General features: G+C 39.8%; 1 pseudogene across 1 annotated transcript in view; it reads right to left on the reverse strand.

The window, feature by feature from the left end:
* LOC309841321 (NXPE family member 4-like) overlaps positions 1-19278 on the reverse strand; it is an 88119-nt pseudogene that overhangs the window by 66066 nt on the left and 2775 nt on the right. Inside the window, exons 3-4 of the transcript in view lie at positions 15548-15754; positions 10262-10767 (exon numbers count right to left, since the gene is read on the reverse strand). The product of the transcript in view is annotated as an NXPE family member 4-like (transcript). The remainder of the gene's footprint in view (positions 1-10261; positions 10768-15547; positions 15755-19278) is intronic.

Consider the following 19278-nt stretch of genomic DNA (forward strand, 5'->3'; position numbering starts at 1 on the left):
ATCGTATTTAGAACTGTGCTTCTATGTGTGTGTGTGTGTGTGTTTTAAGATTTTATTTGAAAGGGGTGCCTGGGTGGCTCAGTGGGTTAAGCCTCTGCCTTGGGTTCAGGTCATGATCTCAGGGTCCTGGGATCGAGCCCCGCATCAGGCTCTCTGCTCAGCAGGGAACCTGCTTCCCCCCCTCTCTCTGCCTGCTTCTCTGCCTACTTGTGATCTCTGTCAAATAAATAAATAACATCTTTTTTAAAAAAAGATTTTATTTGAAAAAGAAAGAAAGAAAAGCAGAGGGAGAGGGAGAAGCAGACTCCCTGCTGAGCAGGGTCCCTGATGCAGGATTCAATCCCAGTACCCCAGGACCATGACTTGAGTCAAAGGCAGACGCTCAGCTGGCTGAGCCACCCAGGCATCCTAGAACTGTGTTTTGCATTCAGTCTAATTCTTCTTCTTTTTTTTTTTTGAGAAGCAATGAACGCTTTTTTTTTTTTATTTTTTTTTGGAGTTGTTCTTAATATTAACTTTTATTTAACAAAGTCTGTGGAAAACTCTCCATGTAGACAGTTGTGGGACTGTTACTTTTTTTTTTAAATTTTTTATTTTTTATAAACATATATTTTTATCCCCAGGAGTACAGGCCTGTGAATCGCCAGGTTTACACACTTCACAGCACTCACCAAAGCACATAACCTCCCCAATATCCATAACCCTACCCCCCGCATTCAGTCTAATTCTAAGGTCAGCAATTATCAACTACAACCATTACCACCGGTACAACTAATCTTTATGCTTAAGAGTTAGGTTTTATATATTACGTATTAGCTCACAATTAAAACAATTAAAACAATATTGTTGTGTTCCTGGTTTCTTCAACAACATTTCTAAAATCTAGTCCTATCTTACTAAATTGATTTCTCATCTTGAAGCTTTCTCTTGTTGTGAAATCTTTAGTGTTTTCAGAAAGGGCTAACAGAAAACTGAACAGGTTTTTGTTTTGCCTCTACAAACAGTTAAGTTTATGCGATATAGCATTATGAGATGTCTCACAGCTTTGAAGACACTGTTCTATTTTCTTCTTGCATTTAATGTGGCTGACGAAATATCAGATATCAAAGTTAATATCCTTCTGGAAGTTTTTAAAATATTCTCCTCATCCTTGGTCTTATGAAATTTATGCAAATCTTTTTATCTCGCTTGGCACTTTTAATGGCTCATGACCCTTTAAATCTGAGAACTCATATCTACTAACTTCTACCATTTTGATCTCATTTTTTCTTTTATTCTATATTCTGGATGAATTCTTGAGTTAATATTTCGTCTCACCCAGTGTATTGTTCTCATTTTGATTTTTAGTGTATCCTTCAGGTTTTTCCTTTATTTCATCTATCACACATTTCGTTTACCGAACGTCTAACTAACTCTACATATGGCTGCAGTATCTTCTCATGTCATTCCAGAAATGAATTAGATTTTAGGTCCTATGTAACTTAATGTTTCCTTGACATGCAAATTTCTTCTCATTGTTGTGCTTGAAGCTTTCTCTTTCGAGTATTCACTGTTTTGAAATGGTAAGTTTTGGTTATGTGCTCATCTTTGGAGTTGAAATTCACTACTGGCCTACTTATAGAGACTTACCTTACTTTATTGCACTTTGCAGATACGGCATTTCTGTTTTGTTTTACAAATTGATGGCTTGTAGCAACCCTGCATCAAGCAGTCTATTGGTGCCATTTTTTTTTCAATAGCATTTGCATTCATCTTGTGTCGCTGTCACATTTTGATAATTCTTGCTATATCTCAAACTTTTTCATTATCATATTTGTTACAGTAATCTATGATCAGTGATTATGATTCATGGGAAAATTAGCAATAAATTATTTTTAAATTAAAATATACACATTAGCTTTTAGACATAATTCTATTGCACACTTAGGAGAGTACAATCTTCTCAGGGCTCTCTCCTGATTCCGGCACATGAAACTTTTGTGGCCGTCCAGACCCGAATGCATCTTGGACTGGAGTTTTCAAGTTTAATCTCATCCTTTCTAATATTAGTCTTTGGATTTTCTCACATTCTCTGTTTTGTAAAAAGAAATTCTTCTTCCTCTCTGTTATGGTAATGAAGTTTTATAAATCTCCTTTCAGACATTTCTGTGGACTTATAAAATAAGTCCGTAGCGTGTGCCAAGTCCACCATTTTGAATAAATTCCCAAAACTTTTCTTATTTACCGTCATTTCCTACTTTCTACTGTTACCATCTTGTTATTCCTTTATACTGTGAGTCACTGGTTTATCTTTTATCACTAGATACTGATAAACAAAAGTTTCCGAAAGACTGGCTTTAGAATTGGACAAGTTTTTCCCTTTCTACTCAATAGGCAGAATTTAGTCATCTATAAAGTGGGATATTAACAGTATGAATTTCTTAGGGTTTGTGAGGATTAAGTGTAAAAACATACGCAGACACTTGGTAGTGCCTTTAATCTGTTTCTTTTACTATTTGTTTCAGGAGAAATATGTGAAATAAAACAATTCAGTCTCCATACAAACTCTTTATGTCTACCTTTACTTATTTCAAGAAGATTCACAGCAAAAGACAGAAGTACTATCATGTAAACCATTGCCTATCAGAGTATCTAGAAAAAAAATTTTTTTGGGCTATCAATCATAGATTCTAGGACTTAGGACTGTTGAATTCGCTAATTTTCTATGGTACGTAATGACTTTTACAACTGTATCTGCAATCTCTATTCATTATTCTCCAGAGGCAAGTTGACCTTACAAAAACACATTATCCAGGACTCTTTCAGTTCTAGTTTCCAACTCATGCTAGTAGTTTCCATGACAGCTGAAGGAACGGGAGAAAAGAAACTGAATGACTCATCTGGGGGTCAAATAAGGTAAGCCAACTCTCTAAGCCTCTAGGGTCTACTATCCTCTTTCCTTGGATCTACTCTCAGATGATCCTTTGCACACTGTAGTCCCAAGAAGTTTAAGACATACATGGTCTTCAGTGTTCAAGATGTCTCAATGAGAGATCCAGAATTTATAGGTCACAGAAAAAAACCACCACACAGAACAATCCAAAAAGACTCCACTAGGAGCAACCACTTATGCACAGGGGAGAGTGCGCTCATGGATGAGGAAGACCCAGAGACAGAGAACCACATGGTTGACAGGTCCACTAGCATGATAAGCATGGTAAGTGCAGGTGTCTAGGAAAAGAGGGCCTCTTTTACTCGAAGGGGGAGGATTGGTCAGGGCAGAAACAACAGATGTTTTAATACAGAAGGGAATACAGGCGTGCCTGGGTGGCTCATTGAGTTAAAGCCTCTGCCTTCGGCTCAGGTCATGATCCCAGGGTCCTGGGATGGAGCCCCGCATTGGGCTCTCTGCTCGGCAGGGAGCCTGCTTCCCCCTACCTCTCTGCCTGCCTCTCTGACTGCTTGTGATCCCTGTGCCATCAAATAAATAATAAAATCTTTAAAAAAAAAAAAAAAAAAAAGAAGGGAATACAGTTGAAGGCAGGTAAGAGAGGGAGTCATATATCCAGTCATGAATCCTTTACCTCTAGGGAAGCTCTATCTGAAAGTCTGCTTTATCCCCATGAGTCATATAAGTTACTTATTTAATCACTCATTCACGTACTTAGTCCTAGGGCCTGCAGCTGCCGACTTGGAAACAGCTGGAAATCCATGGATGGTCTCTCAGCTCTGACGGTCTGGGATTGTTTATAAGTGATAAAGGTAGGGGTGCCTGAATGGCTCATATCCGCTAAGCAACTGCTTTTAGCTCAGGTCGTGATCCCAGAGTCCCACATTATGGGACTAATGGAGTCCCACATTAGGCTCCCTGCTCAGTGGGGAGTCTCCTTCTCCCTCTGCCCCTTACCCTACTCTCATGCTTTCTCTCTTGCCCTCTCCCTCAAATAAATAAATAAAATCTTAAAAAAAAGAAACGATATTCCCAGCCATTATGAAATATGTGATTTTAGTTTCCATGTTACCTATGTTGTCAGACACATACAGAATTATTTTTTCTTTAAAGATTTTATTTATTTATCTTATAGAGAGAGTGAGGGAGCACAAGCAGGGTGGAGGAGGCAGAGGGAGAGGGAGAAGCAGACTCCTTGCTGAGCAGGGAGCCCAAAGTAGGACTCAATCCCAGGACATTGGGATCATGACTGAGCTGAAGGCAGATGCTTAACTGACTGAGCCAACCTGGTGCCCCTAGAATTTCTAATACAATGTTAATTACAGCCATATGAAAATTGTGCCATCAGTGCACAGGAGAGGCAGTGGTTGAGTATGGCTTTACAGATCTGGGACTTGGAGGACTATTCTCTTTAATTAGAGAATGCTAGGAAGGATTTTCTTCCCATTAAAAAGGAACAGCTTGGACAATAGACTTAAAGCAGGAATATAAAGTCAGTAGATCCTTACCTGGTTCTGGAAGTGGGAAACCCATCAAAGGGACACTTTCAGAGCCTAATTTAGTATGACATATAGAAGTTTAGGCTATGCAGGCAGACCCCCTGGTTTCACTTCCAAGTTATTTCTATACAAGTTTATCTCTGTAGTTGTATTATAGATACTTTCTGGTCAGAGACCAAATCTTATCCTACCTTAGTTTTCCACGTGTGCCAAGCCCTTTCCAGGAGCCGCTTGGATCAGCATCATTGTTCGTGTTCCAAAAGAGCAAATCTTTCCTGGCAACACAAAGATACAACTACTAACATGTGTCCGTACTCTCTGTTCTCTTCTAAAGCTTCAATCATCAATAGGTAATAATGAAAATGATAGTCTTTGTCCCTAAATTTTTTTATTTCTGAGTCACAACATGGAAATATTTTGTGATACACATCTTATTCGGCTTTTGCAGACTTGGTGCATGTTGGAGTCTTTCCATAATAGTCATGGATATGTTCTCCTGAGAGAGAACACGTCCTTACTACAGGCCATGCCATTCTACACACACATAGCTCTATAATTACAAATGGGTGGTATTAGCCACTCTTACATTAGCTTTCTCCTTGGCCAATCTAAGAGGAGTCTTTTGTTCAACACATACAGATTGAACCAATATATTCTGGGAATTCTGTAGATATTGGGGATGAAACACCTGGTGGGCAACTTGAGACCCTCCCAGTCAGGGAGCTTAGACTCCAGCATTTAGTAGAACAGGTAAGATCATAGGTAAAACAAACTTAATGAGATCATCTTGGAAAGCGACATTTAGTGACATGAAAAGGGAGCACAATAAAGTAATTAACTAACAGAGAGATGGAGGGACCTACATCTAGATTGTGTGGTCAGGTCTTACGAGACACTTGCCCTGAGGCTGTAGAATCCATGAAAAGATACTATCTAAGATAGTATTTAGGTAGGTAACATGGAAACTAAATTACATATTTCACAATGACAGGGAATATCACTTCTTTTTTTTAAAGATTTTATTTATTTATTTGAGGGAGAGGGCAGGAGAGAAAGCATGAGAGTAGGGTAAAGGGCAGAGGGAGAAGGAGACTCCCCACCGAGCAGGGAGCCTAATGTGGGACTTGATCCCAGCCCTCTGGGATCACTATCTAAGGGTGTGACATAATCCGGTTTGCAATTTCCAAAGATCAGTCTGGCTGCTGGGTAGAGAACGTTTCAAGGTTTTAAGATTTTCCTATCTGCAGGAGAGAGGCTCTACAGCCTGAACCAGGAAGGAGAGAAGAGACAGGTTGTCCAAATACAACAAAATACGGCAGGACTTGGTGAGGAGAGCAGTGGATGAATCAAGGATAGTTTCTGGCTACTGTCTGGGTCTTGCTAACGTTTTTTGAATTGGAGAAGACTAGGGACAAATGTGTTTGGAATGTAAATCAAGAATTCTACTTTCAGCATGATGAGTTCGAGATACCACCTAGGCAGGAAATAGAGAGTTAAGTAGGCCATTGGATATAGATCAGAGTTGGAGACAAATATTTAGAAGTCACTGAAACTATAGGCAGGATTTAAAGCAAAGGGTCGGTATCACCTGGAATGAGATTATAGCGCAAAACAGGTGAATAGGCTTGAACCCCAGGGTATTCCGAATGTAGAGGCCAAGTAGCAGAGGCAGAATGGCCAAAGGAGAGGGGGAAGAAGTCTCTAGGCAGGCAAGAGGAGAACACGGAAAGAGTCGTGTCACACAAAGTGAAGTGAGGGTCTGGAAAAAGAAGGCGTATTGTCCACTTAAATGCCACCAAGAGGCTGATTTGGATGAACACAGACAAGTGGCCATTATCTCTGACAGCGCAAAGATGACCTTAACAGGAGCAGTGGAGAACATAAGTCAACACGGAATGTGTTGAAACAGAGTAGGAGGCAGTGAGGACAGAGAATACAGAATCCCACCGTCAAGGTTTTGTTCCAAGGGGAGAAGACGCATGACAATAACTGAAAAGAAATGTAGTATCAGGGATCTACAGAGTTTTTAATATATATGTTTTAAAATTTGTGTTCACTTTTTTGAAGATGTAAAGTATTATTAGAGCACGGTCCTGTTTCCCGAGGAAACGACCCAGTAAAAAGGAGTAGGCTGATGACTGTAACAGTTACCAGCTTCTTTTTTCTCAGCTACAAACTCACCCCCTCAGTATCTTCTCTGCAATAACGGACCCGATTTTCTCAAGCGTCTCTCCTGCGCATTGTCAGACTTTCTCAGTAGAGGGCGCTGGAGGGACATTACAGGAGGAAGGACTTAGGCAGCTATTTCCAGCGGCTCTGCGGTGGGCTGGTGTTGTGGGTATGGGGCTATCTGGTAGAGCTCCCCGGTCTTGTTCCCAGAACCTGTCCATCATTTGGGGACCTCGCAGCCTCCTCTCGGACTAGCGATGATCTTCCCGGGCCTTTGCAACAAGGAAAACAAAACTTCCTGCCTATGATGGCCTCCTGTTTGCGTGGGCAATCCATCCCTTGGCAGGTCTCCTGCAGAGTTTGCCCAAGTCCAGGTCCCTGCCTGCTCTGCCTGCCTGTGCCCCTGCTTGCCAATCACCTGCACCCTGCGCGCACCACAGGGGCTGATTTTTGCTTGCCCAGCAACTGCACACCAGCTGTGGCCTGGGCCAACCTTCACCCTCCGCTACTTTCACCGACAAGGTCTGATCCTCTGACCCACAAACATGGAGGGCCCCTTCCCTATTGCCCCTTCCCTGGATTCTCTCCCTCTACCCTAAGGATACCATATGGTTTCTTTATACATTCCATCACTCCTTCATCAAGGGTTTCATAATTCTAGGAGACATCCCTGGTTTAGTTCACAGTGTGGGGCCTACCTTCCAACGGGGTCCAGAGTAATACAATGGCAAGAGGTTATAACTGTAATAATCCAGCAGTAAATAGTACTTAGAATATACCAGTTTTTGAACATTCTCCTTGGCAAGATCCTCATATGTGTAATTAAAAAACGCTTACCTTCTGCCGTGAATTGTGTAAGACCGATGAATCACAGGCCTGTACCCCCTGAACAAATAATACATTATATGTTAATTAAAACAAACCAAACCAAACAAAAACAAAACCACTCACCTTCTCAGTTTCTTCTCAGTAATATTTCTTAACACCCTTGCTTCTTGGAAATAGTTTTCTTTGGAAATATTTACTTCTTTCTTTTAGGAATTTTTATCCATCTGTAAGAATCCATCCTTCCCAAAAGGTTGGGTGCCGGGCCTTTCCCCCTCTTCCTCCTGTGAGAAGACCAGCTTGCATCTGCTGTGTGCACACTTGGCAATCATCTCAGACAGGAAAGGACCACCTTAAATGTCAAGGAGACATAGAGACAGTTACCTCTGCGTTTCTGATGATTCAGTTTTTGGAAGAACCACAAGTGCTAACTTCTGAGAGCTATTCTGAATGTTTTATTTGAGCCTACCCTTTCTTTTTTTATACATTACAAACCTATTTTTTTAAAAAGATTTTATTTATTTATTTGACAGACAGAGATCACAAGTAAGCAGAGAGGCAGGCAGAGAGAGAGAGGAGGAAGCAGGCTCCCTGCTGAGCAGACAGCCCGATGCGGGACTCGATCCCAGGACCCTGAGATCATGACCTGAGCCGAAGGCAGCGGCTTATCCCACTGAGCCACCCAGGCACCCAAACCTATTTCTTTTTCTTTCCTTAAAAACTCTAGGTCATATTTTAATTTTTGGTCTCTGTTCTGAAATTATAGCCCTCTGTGTGTCTTTTTCAAAAATCTGCTCCTTTCACAAGACCTCTATCGCCCCTGATCCATTCTCACCACGGGTGAAGAGTGTGGTCAGGGAAAGTCACTTCATAACAGAACAACACACGCTCTGCCCGTTTCCGTGGTTTCACAACTCTCCTTCATTCGGACCTTAGCAACTACAAGAGTCTACAGTGACACCCAGGTTCAGGTAACCAGTCCCTCTCCCCCCTTGCATTTTCTTCTTATTCTCCTGCTTCTTCTATTTTCTCCTTCCTCAACTGCCTTCTCATGGTAATTAGGATAAAATTCAAACTCCTTGCCATAGGCTACAAAGGCCAGACAGAACCTGGACCCTGCTTTCCCCTCTACCTTCTCCCTCCATGTTTCCTGGTTTGACAGTACTCCAGGCATCATGATCTCCTGTTCCTTAATTAAACCCAGCTCCGTCATATCTCAGGGGTTTTGCAATTGTCATTTTTTGGGTCTCTACTTCCTCTCATGGATGCCTCCTTTCCGGGAGTTCGATCTCCCTTGAAATGCCTTCCTCTCTGAGATACCTTCTCTACTTGTCTCCTGCATCGCCAGCACACCATCCCTGTCCATTAATTACGTCACATGCTTTATTGATACGACTTTAGCAGGTTGGAATTGGTTTATATCTTATCTTTTTTTATTAGAGTGTAAATTACTTGATGGCAGAGAATTCAGGTGTCTTTTGGTCACTTTATCTCTTAAGGACTAGATCAGTTCCTGGCACATGCTAGATAATATTTTTTGACCATCCGAATGTTTACTGGACACTAAACCGTGAACCGTGGTTCATGGGCAAATAAGTAGAAAATTTATTATCTCTCACCCAAAGGAAACTGGATAAATGGATTATGTTTCTATTATAATTGTTCTTTCCTAGAAGTGGCAAGAGTAGGTCAGAGGCCCCGTGGTATCTGGGGCATGGCTTAGAGTGAAAAATTAAGAATAGGATGCCAAATTGTTTTATAGTAATTATACTGCATCTTTCAACTGAAATTCTATCAGTCATTCTTGTTTGGTCAAGTTTTGGAAGGTCTGTTAGAACCCAAGAGAAAGAGATTGAAACGTTAACCTACATATGTAAATTATAGGAACCAATGTTTTTGATCATCTACATTGTAGTTTTCCAATATATTTCAAGCAGTGGAGCTTTCTTCAAATCAGAAGCCCTCCGGCAAGTCCAACACACCTGTAAGTTAGCCTGGCTGCTGGCAAGGCTAACATGGTGTGCCAAAACTTGCACCCTGCCTGCCAGGCACCTGTTCTAAGTCTTACCCCTCCAGGCAGTACCTGAAGTACGACCTACAGCACACAGATCTGCACAGAGCAAGGTCTGAAGAAATCACAAGCCTTCGACTGACTTCTTAATTTAGGAACTAGGCCGAGAGAGCTGATGTGCTTTATCCGAAGTTGTGACCAACTTCTTGAATCCTAGGGAACTGTGCCTTTACACGTATTGTCTTTTATTCCTGGAGGATAAATTCTATCAAATCTGATTAGCTCCTACCAGTGGGAGTTCTTATAGGGAGAGAAAAGTCAGAGGGTTTCAGTATCCAGGAGGCCTTGCCTAGAATTCTGTTGCCCCTTTAGGACAGCAGCCATGGAGAATTGCCTTACAGAATTTCTCTTGCCACTTGGAAATCATCTTGAGCTTGTCTTTAGCAGCAGAGACAAGAAAATGGGACTGCTTTCTCCAAATATTTTCAGATAACTTCATTGCATGGGATTTCCATGAATCAGAGACCCTTATAACCATTAGGTGTCTTGACTTCCCATTTGTGAAGAGTAGCAGGACTCTGGTCAAGAAGTGTAGCTCCTTTTCATGGGCATTTCTAATTTTTATTCTTAAGTGGATGCCCAATTAGAAATAATTTGGTTGAATCAGTGGTTTATGGATTAGCCATAGTGCAGATTACTCATGCTAATTGTGAGTTCAGAGCCAAACACAGGAACTGGCATGATAGCAAACACTTTATAAATGTTTTTAATTAAGTGAATGGATTTCAGAGGGGTCATCTGGCAAATAGAGTTTAACAATATACTAACTTGATTTATCACTACAGATTGTGGCAGGTGGACATTATTGGTGCCACGTGCAATTGTTGTATCCCAGGCATCAATGATACCCACATTGAGATCTTGAAAGATATCCTTAATGGCAAGATACTGGACATAACCATGAAAGTCCCTGAATCTTTCCACATCACCATGCGTCTCCCTGATGTTTTCTGCCTTGATAATAACCATAGTGTCTGGGCTTCATAGAAGAAGGCGTTGAACAGCCTTGTGGATACTGAGGGTCCTTTGGATAAAAACATCAATGGGGAAGGGTCTGAAATGCTGGCCCAGAGAAATAGCAATGACCGTGCTCTTTCCTCCTCCAGTTCTGTCAACGACTCTAGCTATATATTCAGTTTCTTTCACTGAATAGGTCAATGGTCCAATCAGAGAGTAGCCATGTTTTTGCCACTGGATGTTGATATTCTTGTCCAAGTCCACAGCAAGTTGGTGTTGAAGTCTTCCAGATTCATGCAGATCCACGGACTTCAGTGCTGATGACCAATAGGCAATCCCAAAATGAAACAAGTGAGAAATTACAAAGATGATAAAGACAGAAGAAAAGGTTTGGTGTTTATAACACGTCAGTCATGACTGATTACAGTCTTAAATGAAGGAATAGTTTTGAAACTTACTTGAACAATCCGAAGTATTCCACGGATAAGAAGTTATATAAGAAGTTCCCTTGTAGAATGATGTAGAAGCAAATTGCCTGGGGATGGTAAGCACTGATGTAACTTAAGTTATATATATATAGAATATTTATAAGTATATAAAATTCCAGTCTTAGGGAAACAGAGTATTTGGAGAAATAGGTTTACTTGTGTGTGTGTGTGTGTGTGTGTGTGTGTGTGTGTGTGTGTTTTAATGCAAAGACATCAATTGTACTTTCTCTACCCTCAAGCTTAATCTACAGCTCACAAGATGTACAAAACAATACCTAAAAAATTAACTACATCATGCTCCAATGAAGTTACGCCAGTGCTTACCATCCCCAGTCAGTTTGCTTTATGTGGTTCTACAAGAGAACATATGTAACTTCTTATCCATAGAACACACACAATTGTCATGTTGTAGAAGATCAAGAGATTAAATGACCTGCTCAGGGTTACATAGCTAGTGACAGATGCTGCACCTCAATTTGAAATTCCTCCCAATTCTTGTGAAAACTGTCTACCCAATCTTAGAACCCATGAAAATAGGAGCCTAATATGAATAGAATAAAATGAAGTCCTTCCATTTTCCATCCTATAAATTAGGCCTTTATCAGACTACTGGGGCCAGCTGCTTTGTAGTCAGAACTTCTGAGGAAAATATGTAGAAAAGGATTATTAATGCTTTGTAACAAGTGCCATCTTTGAAGTAAAGGGCTATATTTAAAGTTTTCACCCACGGCGTTTGAAAATAAAGACACTGGAGCATTAGTTGAAGGAAAATGGCAGTATCATTGTCTTCATTCTGCTTCTAATTTACTTCAATTTCCTTTTCCAAAGCCTGCTATAAAATGTAACTTTTAACAAAACGTGCAACAGATATTTTGCTACAATTTAAAAGGTTAGACAAAGAGGGGGGTAATTCATTAAATTCTGTGCTTTTCATAACCTAAGAGATCCACTGTTACACGGAATGTGATGCTGAAGATTACCCCCAGATCCTGAGTTTTACACATGAGGAAACTGAGGTCTGCAGGAGTTCAGAGGTCACAGTTTACAACTCTCCCCCTTTTGTTGCGAATTCTACCTATTGCTTGGAGCCAAGTTCCTACTGTTTTTCCCTTTTTATTGGGAGGACCTTCTAAGTTTGAGATCACAAGAGTGGCAGCATGTCAGGCCATAACAGAACCACAGAAGGTGCACTGTCCCTAGGGAAGACAGACAAGACCCAGGACCCAGTAGGCAGGAAGTTAGCCAGGCAAGAGTGCTCAGATCTACTGGTGAATTCTGAATTATTATTGATGTGTCCTTTGTTTAGTAGGTGGAACAACTGGTCTAGGATTCTAGCCACTGGATTCCAACCCCAACTTGGACATGGGATACAGCTACAGTAGCTCTTGTTTACTGGACCCTATGTGTTTATGGGCCTTGCTTGTTAAGTATTTATAACCATTATCTCATTTAGTCTTCATAACAACCACCAGATAATATTCTTGTGTAGCTGGATGAGGAAAATGAGGCACAGAAAATAAGTAACAAGTCAAAGGACATCGCTTCTAAGTGGCACAGTCTATGTATGTTAGATAACACAGCCCATGCTTGTAAGTATTATTTCTAACTGATGCCAAGTCATCCCCTTGTTCCTGGAGTCTCTCTTTTCATGTAACAACAATAGGGATGATAGCTTACACCAAAGAGGGCTTACCTCTGTAACAAACAATTCTAAAAGCATTGTATATATTACTTCATTTTACCAGGTGGGTACACTTACCAGGTGGGTACTATTTTCACCTCCATTTTACAGATGAAGAAACTTAGAGGGACAATCCACACCCTTAAGCGTTATGCCAACTGTAGAAAATGGGCAACACAAGATCTTACATTGTTTTCAGCTCTGTCAATGACTTTCTGGACATGCTGGCTACATTCTGAGGTATGCATTGGGATAGGGATGGAATAAACCTTCTCTGCACATCCTCCATTCCAGTTAGATGAATGTATTCTTTTAAAGGTGGAATTCATTCCTGGGCTACAAGGATGATTCAACATTCGCAAATCAATCAGTGTGATAGAACAAATTAATATGAGAAGAGAGAAGAACCACATGGTCCTCTCAATTGATGCAGAAAAAGTATTTGACAAAATCCAGCATCCGTTCCTGATTAAAATGCTTCAAAGTATAGAGATAGAGGGAACATTCCTGAACTTCATCAAATTGATCTATGAAAGACCCACAGCAAATATCATCCTCAATGGGAAAAAGCTTGCAGCTTTCCTGTTGAGATCAGGAACAAGACAAAGATGCCCACTTTCACCACTCTTGTTCAACATAGTATTAGAAGTCCTAGCAACAGTAATCAGACAACAAAGAAAAATGAAAGGTATCCAAATTGGCAATGAAGAAGTCAAACTCTCTCTCTTCGCAGATGACATGATTCTTTATATGGAAAACCCAAAAGACTCCACCCCCAAACTACTAGAACTCATACAGCAATTCAGCAACATGGCAGGATACAAAGTCAATGTACAGAAATCAGTGGCTTTCTTATACACTAACAATGAAAATACAGAAAGGGAAATCAGAGAATTGATTCCATTTACTATAGCACCAAGAATAAACCTAACCAAAGAGGTAAAGGATCTGTACTCAAGGAACTACAGAAAACTCATGAAATAAATTGAAGAAGACACAAAAAGATGGAAGACCATCCCATGCTCTTGGGTCGGAAGAATAAACATTGTTAAAATGTCTATACTGCCTAGAGCAATCTATACTTTTAATGCCATTCCGATCAAAATTCCAACGGTATTCTTCAAAGAGCTGGAACAAATAATCCAAAAATCTTTATGGAATCAGAAGAGACCCCGAATTGCTAAGGAAATGTTGAAAAACAAAAATAAAATCACTGGGTTTGGTGAAAAAATAATAAATACTGTTATGCTAAAAATAAATAAATTTAATTTTAAAAAATTATTAAAAAAAACCCCAAAACAAAAAAAATAAAATCACGTTACCTGATTTCAAGCTTTATTAAAAAGCTGTGATCACCAAGACAGCATGGTACTGGCATAAAAACAGACACATAGATCAGTGGCACAGAGTAGAGAGCCCAGATATGGACCCTCAACTCTGTGGTCAATTAATCTTCGACAGAACAGGAAAAAAATATACGGTGGAAAAAAGACAGTCTCTTCAATAAATGGTGCTGGGAAAACTGGACAGCTATATGTAGAAGAATGAAATTCGACCATTGACCATTTTCTTACACCGTACACAAAGATAAACTCAAAATGCATAAAAGACCTCAACGTGAGACAGGAATCCATCCGAATCCTAGAGGAGAACATAGGCAGTAATCTCTTCGATATCAGCCACAGCAACTTCTTTCAAGATATGTCTCCAAAGGCAAAGGAAACAAAAGCGAAAATAAACTTTTGGGACTTCATCAAAATCAAAAGCTTCTGCACAGCAAAGGAAACAGTAAAAAAAACCAAAGAGGCAACCCACGGAATGGGGGAAGATATGTGCAAATGACAGCACAGACAAAAAGTTGATATCCAGGATCTATAATGAACTCCTCAAACGCAACACACACAAAACAGACAATCACATAAAAAAATGGGTGAAGATATGAACAGACACTTCTCTAACGAAGACATACAAATGGCTATCAGACATATGAAAAAATGTACATCATCACTAGCCCTCAGGGAGATTCAAATTAAAACCACATTGAGATATCACCTTACACCAGTTAGAATGGCCAAAATTAACAAGACAGGAAACAATATGTGTTGGAGGGGATGTGGAGAAAGGGGAACCCTCTTCCACTGTTGGTGGAAATGCAAGTTGGTGCAGCCTCTTTGGAGAACAGTGTGGGGATTCCTCAAGAAATTAAAAATAGAACTTCCCTATGACCCTGCAATTGCACTACGGGGTATTTACTCCAAAGATACAGATGTCGTGAAAAGAAGGGCCATCTGTACCCCAATGTTTATAGCAGCAATGGCCACGGTCGCCAGACTGTGGAAAGAACCAAGATACCCTTCAACGAACGAATGGATAAGGAAGATGTGGTCCATACACACTATGGAGTATTATGCCTCCATCAGAAAGGATGAATACCCAACTTTTGTAGCAACATGGACAACTATGTGTCTGTTTTTATGCTGAGTGAAATAAGTCAAGCAGAGAGAGTCAATTATCATATGGTTTCACTTATGTGTGGAGCATAACAAATAGCATGGAGGACATGGGGAGTTAGAGAGGAGAAGGGAGTTGGGGGAAATTGGATGGGGAGGTGCACCATGAGAGACTATGGACTCTGAAAAACAATCTGAGGGGTTTGAAGTGGCGGGGGGGGTGGGAGGTTGGGGTACCAGGTGGTGGGTATTAGAGAGGGCACGGATTGCATGGAGCACTGGGTGTGGTGAAAAAAAAATGAATACTGTTTTTCTGAAAATAAATTAATTAATTAAAAAAAAAAAAGGAAAGACAATTATGTCTTGAAAAGTTGTGTTGTGGTTAAGAAATATGAAGAAGGCATATCCTACTGCTTCCTTGGAACAAAAAGTGAAATTTCTGAAAGGGATATATATAATAGCTTAGACTGAGGCATACTGTCGATACTGTTTTTGAAATATTCCATCCACTGGTGGATCGTGAAATTGGCCATTAGATACATGCATTTTCTTCTTAGGCATTCTTTCATTTTGATTGGAGTCAAACTACAGGAGACTGGATTCCATGTCTCTTTCCAAACATGTCCCCCAGGGATTCTGGATGCCATTCCAAACTTGCATTTCTTTTTCATTGGAACTGTTTTTCCTACCAAAAATAACAGCAAGAGAAGATCTAAAATATCACATATTCATCAGTAATTATTAAGAACCTACTATCATTTCTAAGTATTCTCTTAATAGGTCAGGAGGGAGGTGAAAAACCCTATTGAAGCATCATTCTCTTAATAAATAGTTGTTTTTAGTAAAATCTTTCTGATATGAATTTTTTAAATAGTGCTCATTAAAGTTTATTATAGAGAACATGTTTTTTTCCCCCTCCCCACAAAAAGAACCCTCTGGGTAAAATTTAAATATTTGTTTGGCTTTCTCTGAAAGTAATCAGTTCTTGCATGGTAATAAAAATTCAATTATTTTATCATTTTAGCCCATTTTACCCTCAAGTTTCTCACACTTTGTCATAGTGTCATAAGTGACATCATCAAACTGGAAATTCTTTGAATAGAGGGTCCAGGATGGCAGCACAGGCACACCCTGAACTCACCCCCTTCCAGGGATACACCAAGTCTACCACCACATTCACAGCAATTCCTTCTGAAGAACCGAGGGCTGGTTGAACAGCTACTTCACAATGAACAACAGAGGGACCACAAAGAGGAGGATAAAAAGATGATGGTAACCGTAGGAGCCCTACCTTCAGTGTAGCAACTTGATTAGGGAGGGATATCAGACTTGCTTGTCCTGGGACATAGTGAAAAACAGCTATTTAAAAGGCAACTAGTGTTTAAGTAAAGGAAATCCACTCACTCATACTGAATCATCTGCCAAAAAAAGTAGTGGAACTACTGAAACTCTTTTTGGGGTTGGAGATGGACAAGGAGTGTGTGTGTGTGTGTGTGTGTGTGTGTGTGTGTTTGCACTCCCCCTCCACTGTAATAGCCTGGATGGGAGCAGAGTCCAGGTGCTCTAGCCAGTTTATTAGGCTGCCCTAGGAAGTCCCGGGCCTCTAGTTCACATCAGCTCCCACTGCCCCCAAAGGCACCACCCCATGCCAACAGTTTGAGCCCTCCCCAGCTCCATCTTTCCTGCCAGCGGGCCCCAGAATGGCAGGCCACGGGATTTCTCCTGGGTAGCTCAGGCAGCCCTGGCATGGTGGACACCAGGAACCCACTGGCATGTACCCACTCCAGACTCAGCCATCTCACAAGGATGGACATAGCAGGATCCCCTGACCCATGCCCACTCCAGGCCCAGCTATCTCATGAGGGTGGCCCCACCCCAGTAAAACCCTAGAGACCCCAGGCCCATGCCTGGTCCTGCCCCAGTCATCCAGGTTTTGGCAACCTGGTGCCAAAACCACCAGGCACACAATTTACACAGAGAATGCTCCTATGCAAGGCCACTCTTTCAAGACAGAGAGGGGTAACTATTCTGCTGAATTCATTAGAAAAAACAGCAAAACAAAACAAAACCCACAAAAAGTCAAGCAAAACAAGAAACAAAGAATTACGTTCCAGATTGAAAAAAAAAAAAAAATTAAAACCCCAGAAAAACTCAAATGAAACAAAGATAAGTAATTGACCCAATAAAGTGTTCAAAGTAATGGTTATAATGAGACTGACCAAAATGGGCAAATGGAGAACTTCAATAAAGAGTTAGAAAATGTAAAAATAAGCCAGCGCTAAAGAACACAAACTGAAATCAAAGTAAACTAGAGTAAACCAACAGTGGATTAGATGAAACAGAGGAATGGAATCTTCTGGAAATGATAAAGTGTTTTCTTAAAACAGAAAATGGGCTATAATGAGAAATATACATATTTATATATAAATATATAGAATATATATATATAAAAGAAAAAGTTAATTGATAAAGGCAACTATGCAGTAAAGGCAGTAAATCAGCCACTTGAAGAACTAGTATGAAAGTTAAATACAAAAATAGGTTAGACTATGACCATAAAAACAGTTAAAGTTTACACAAAATAAAAAGACATAAAATAAGACATCAAAAAAATGGGCAGTGGGGGGAATAAAATTGTACTGTTTTACGATGCATTTAAACTTAATTGACTATCAGCTTAATACATATATGTGAATATATGAACCTTATGGTATCCATGAACAAAAATCTATAATAGATAAACAAAAGAGGAAAGAACCCAAATATAACTGTTAAGAAAATAAAAGGGAAGATAAGAACAGAAGAACCATAAGAACCAGAAAACAATGAATAGAATAGCATTAAGTACATACATGTCTATAATTAATTTAAGTGGATTAAATGCTCTAATCAAAAGGAAAGAAAGAGAAAAGAATGCACATGTTACCAATATTAGAAATGAAAAAGGATCACTAAAGATTCTGTAGACATTAAAAGGGTAACAAGGCAATATTACAATAAAAGTGAATGCCAACAAATTTCAAAATTTAGAGGAGATAGATAAATTCATTGAAAAATACAACTTACAGAATTGATACAAGATGAAACAGAACATCTGAATAGGCATATTCATGGGAAATAAATTAAATATAATTAAAACTTCTCAGAAAGAAAAAAACAGACATAAGGTGGCAAAACAGATTAAAAAAAACTAAGACCACCTGTATGCGGCCTACAAGAGACTCATTTCAGATCTAAAGACACACAGGCTGACAGTGAAGGAAAGCAAGATATTCCACGCAAATGAAAATTAAAAAGAAAGCTGGTACACAATATTTGTGTAGGACAAAATTGACTTTAAAACAGAAAAAGGCATCACATAATGATAAAGGGCTAAATCCAAGCAGGGGATATAATGTTTGTAGTATTTATGCAACCCAACATAGGAGCACCTAAATACATAAAACAAATATCAACAGACACAAGAGGAAATTGATAGTAGCACAATAATAGTAGAAGACTTAAATACCCCATGCTTCCATCAATGGTTACATCATCCAGATCCTTTTAATAAGGAAACACTAGCCTTAAATGTCACATTAGATCAAATAGACTTAACAGAGATCTATAGAAAGTTTCATTCAAAACCTTCAGAAGGGCGCCTGGGTGCCTCAGTGGGTTAAGCCGCTGCCTTCGGCTCAGGTCATGATCTCAGGGTCCCGGGATCGAGTCCCGCATCGGGCTCTCTGCTCAGCAGGGAGCCTGCTTCCTCCTCTCTCTCTCTCTGCCTGCCTCTCTGCCTGCTTGTGATCTCTCTCTGTCAAATAAATAAATAAAAAATCTTTAAAAAAACAAAAACAAAAACAAAACAAAAAACCTTCAGAACACATATTTTTAAAGCACATAGGGAACATTCTTTAGGATAGATCACGTGTTAGGCCACAAAACAAATCTCATTAAATTCAAAAAGACTGAAATCTTACCAAGAATCTTTTCCAATCACAATGGCATGAAACTAGGAATCAATTACAAGAAGAACTGGAAAAACCATGAACACATGGAGACCAAACAGCAGGTTACTAAACAACTAATGGGTTAAAAAAATCAGAGGAAGTAAAAAATAAAAACACCTTGAAGCAAATGAAAACAGAACCACAACTCCCCCAAATCCATGGGACATGGCAAAAATAGTTCTAAGAGAAAGTTTGTAGCACTATAGCAAAAAATAAA

This window comes from Mustela nivalis (assembly GCF_964662115.1).
Source record: "Mustela nivalis genome assembly, chromosome: 9".
Classification (NCBI taxonomy): domain Eukaryota; kingdom Metazoa; phylum Chordata; class Mammalia; order Carnivora; family Mustelidae; genus Mustela; species Mustela nivalis.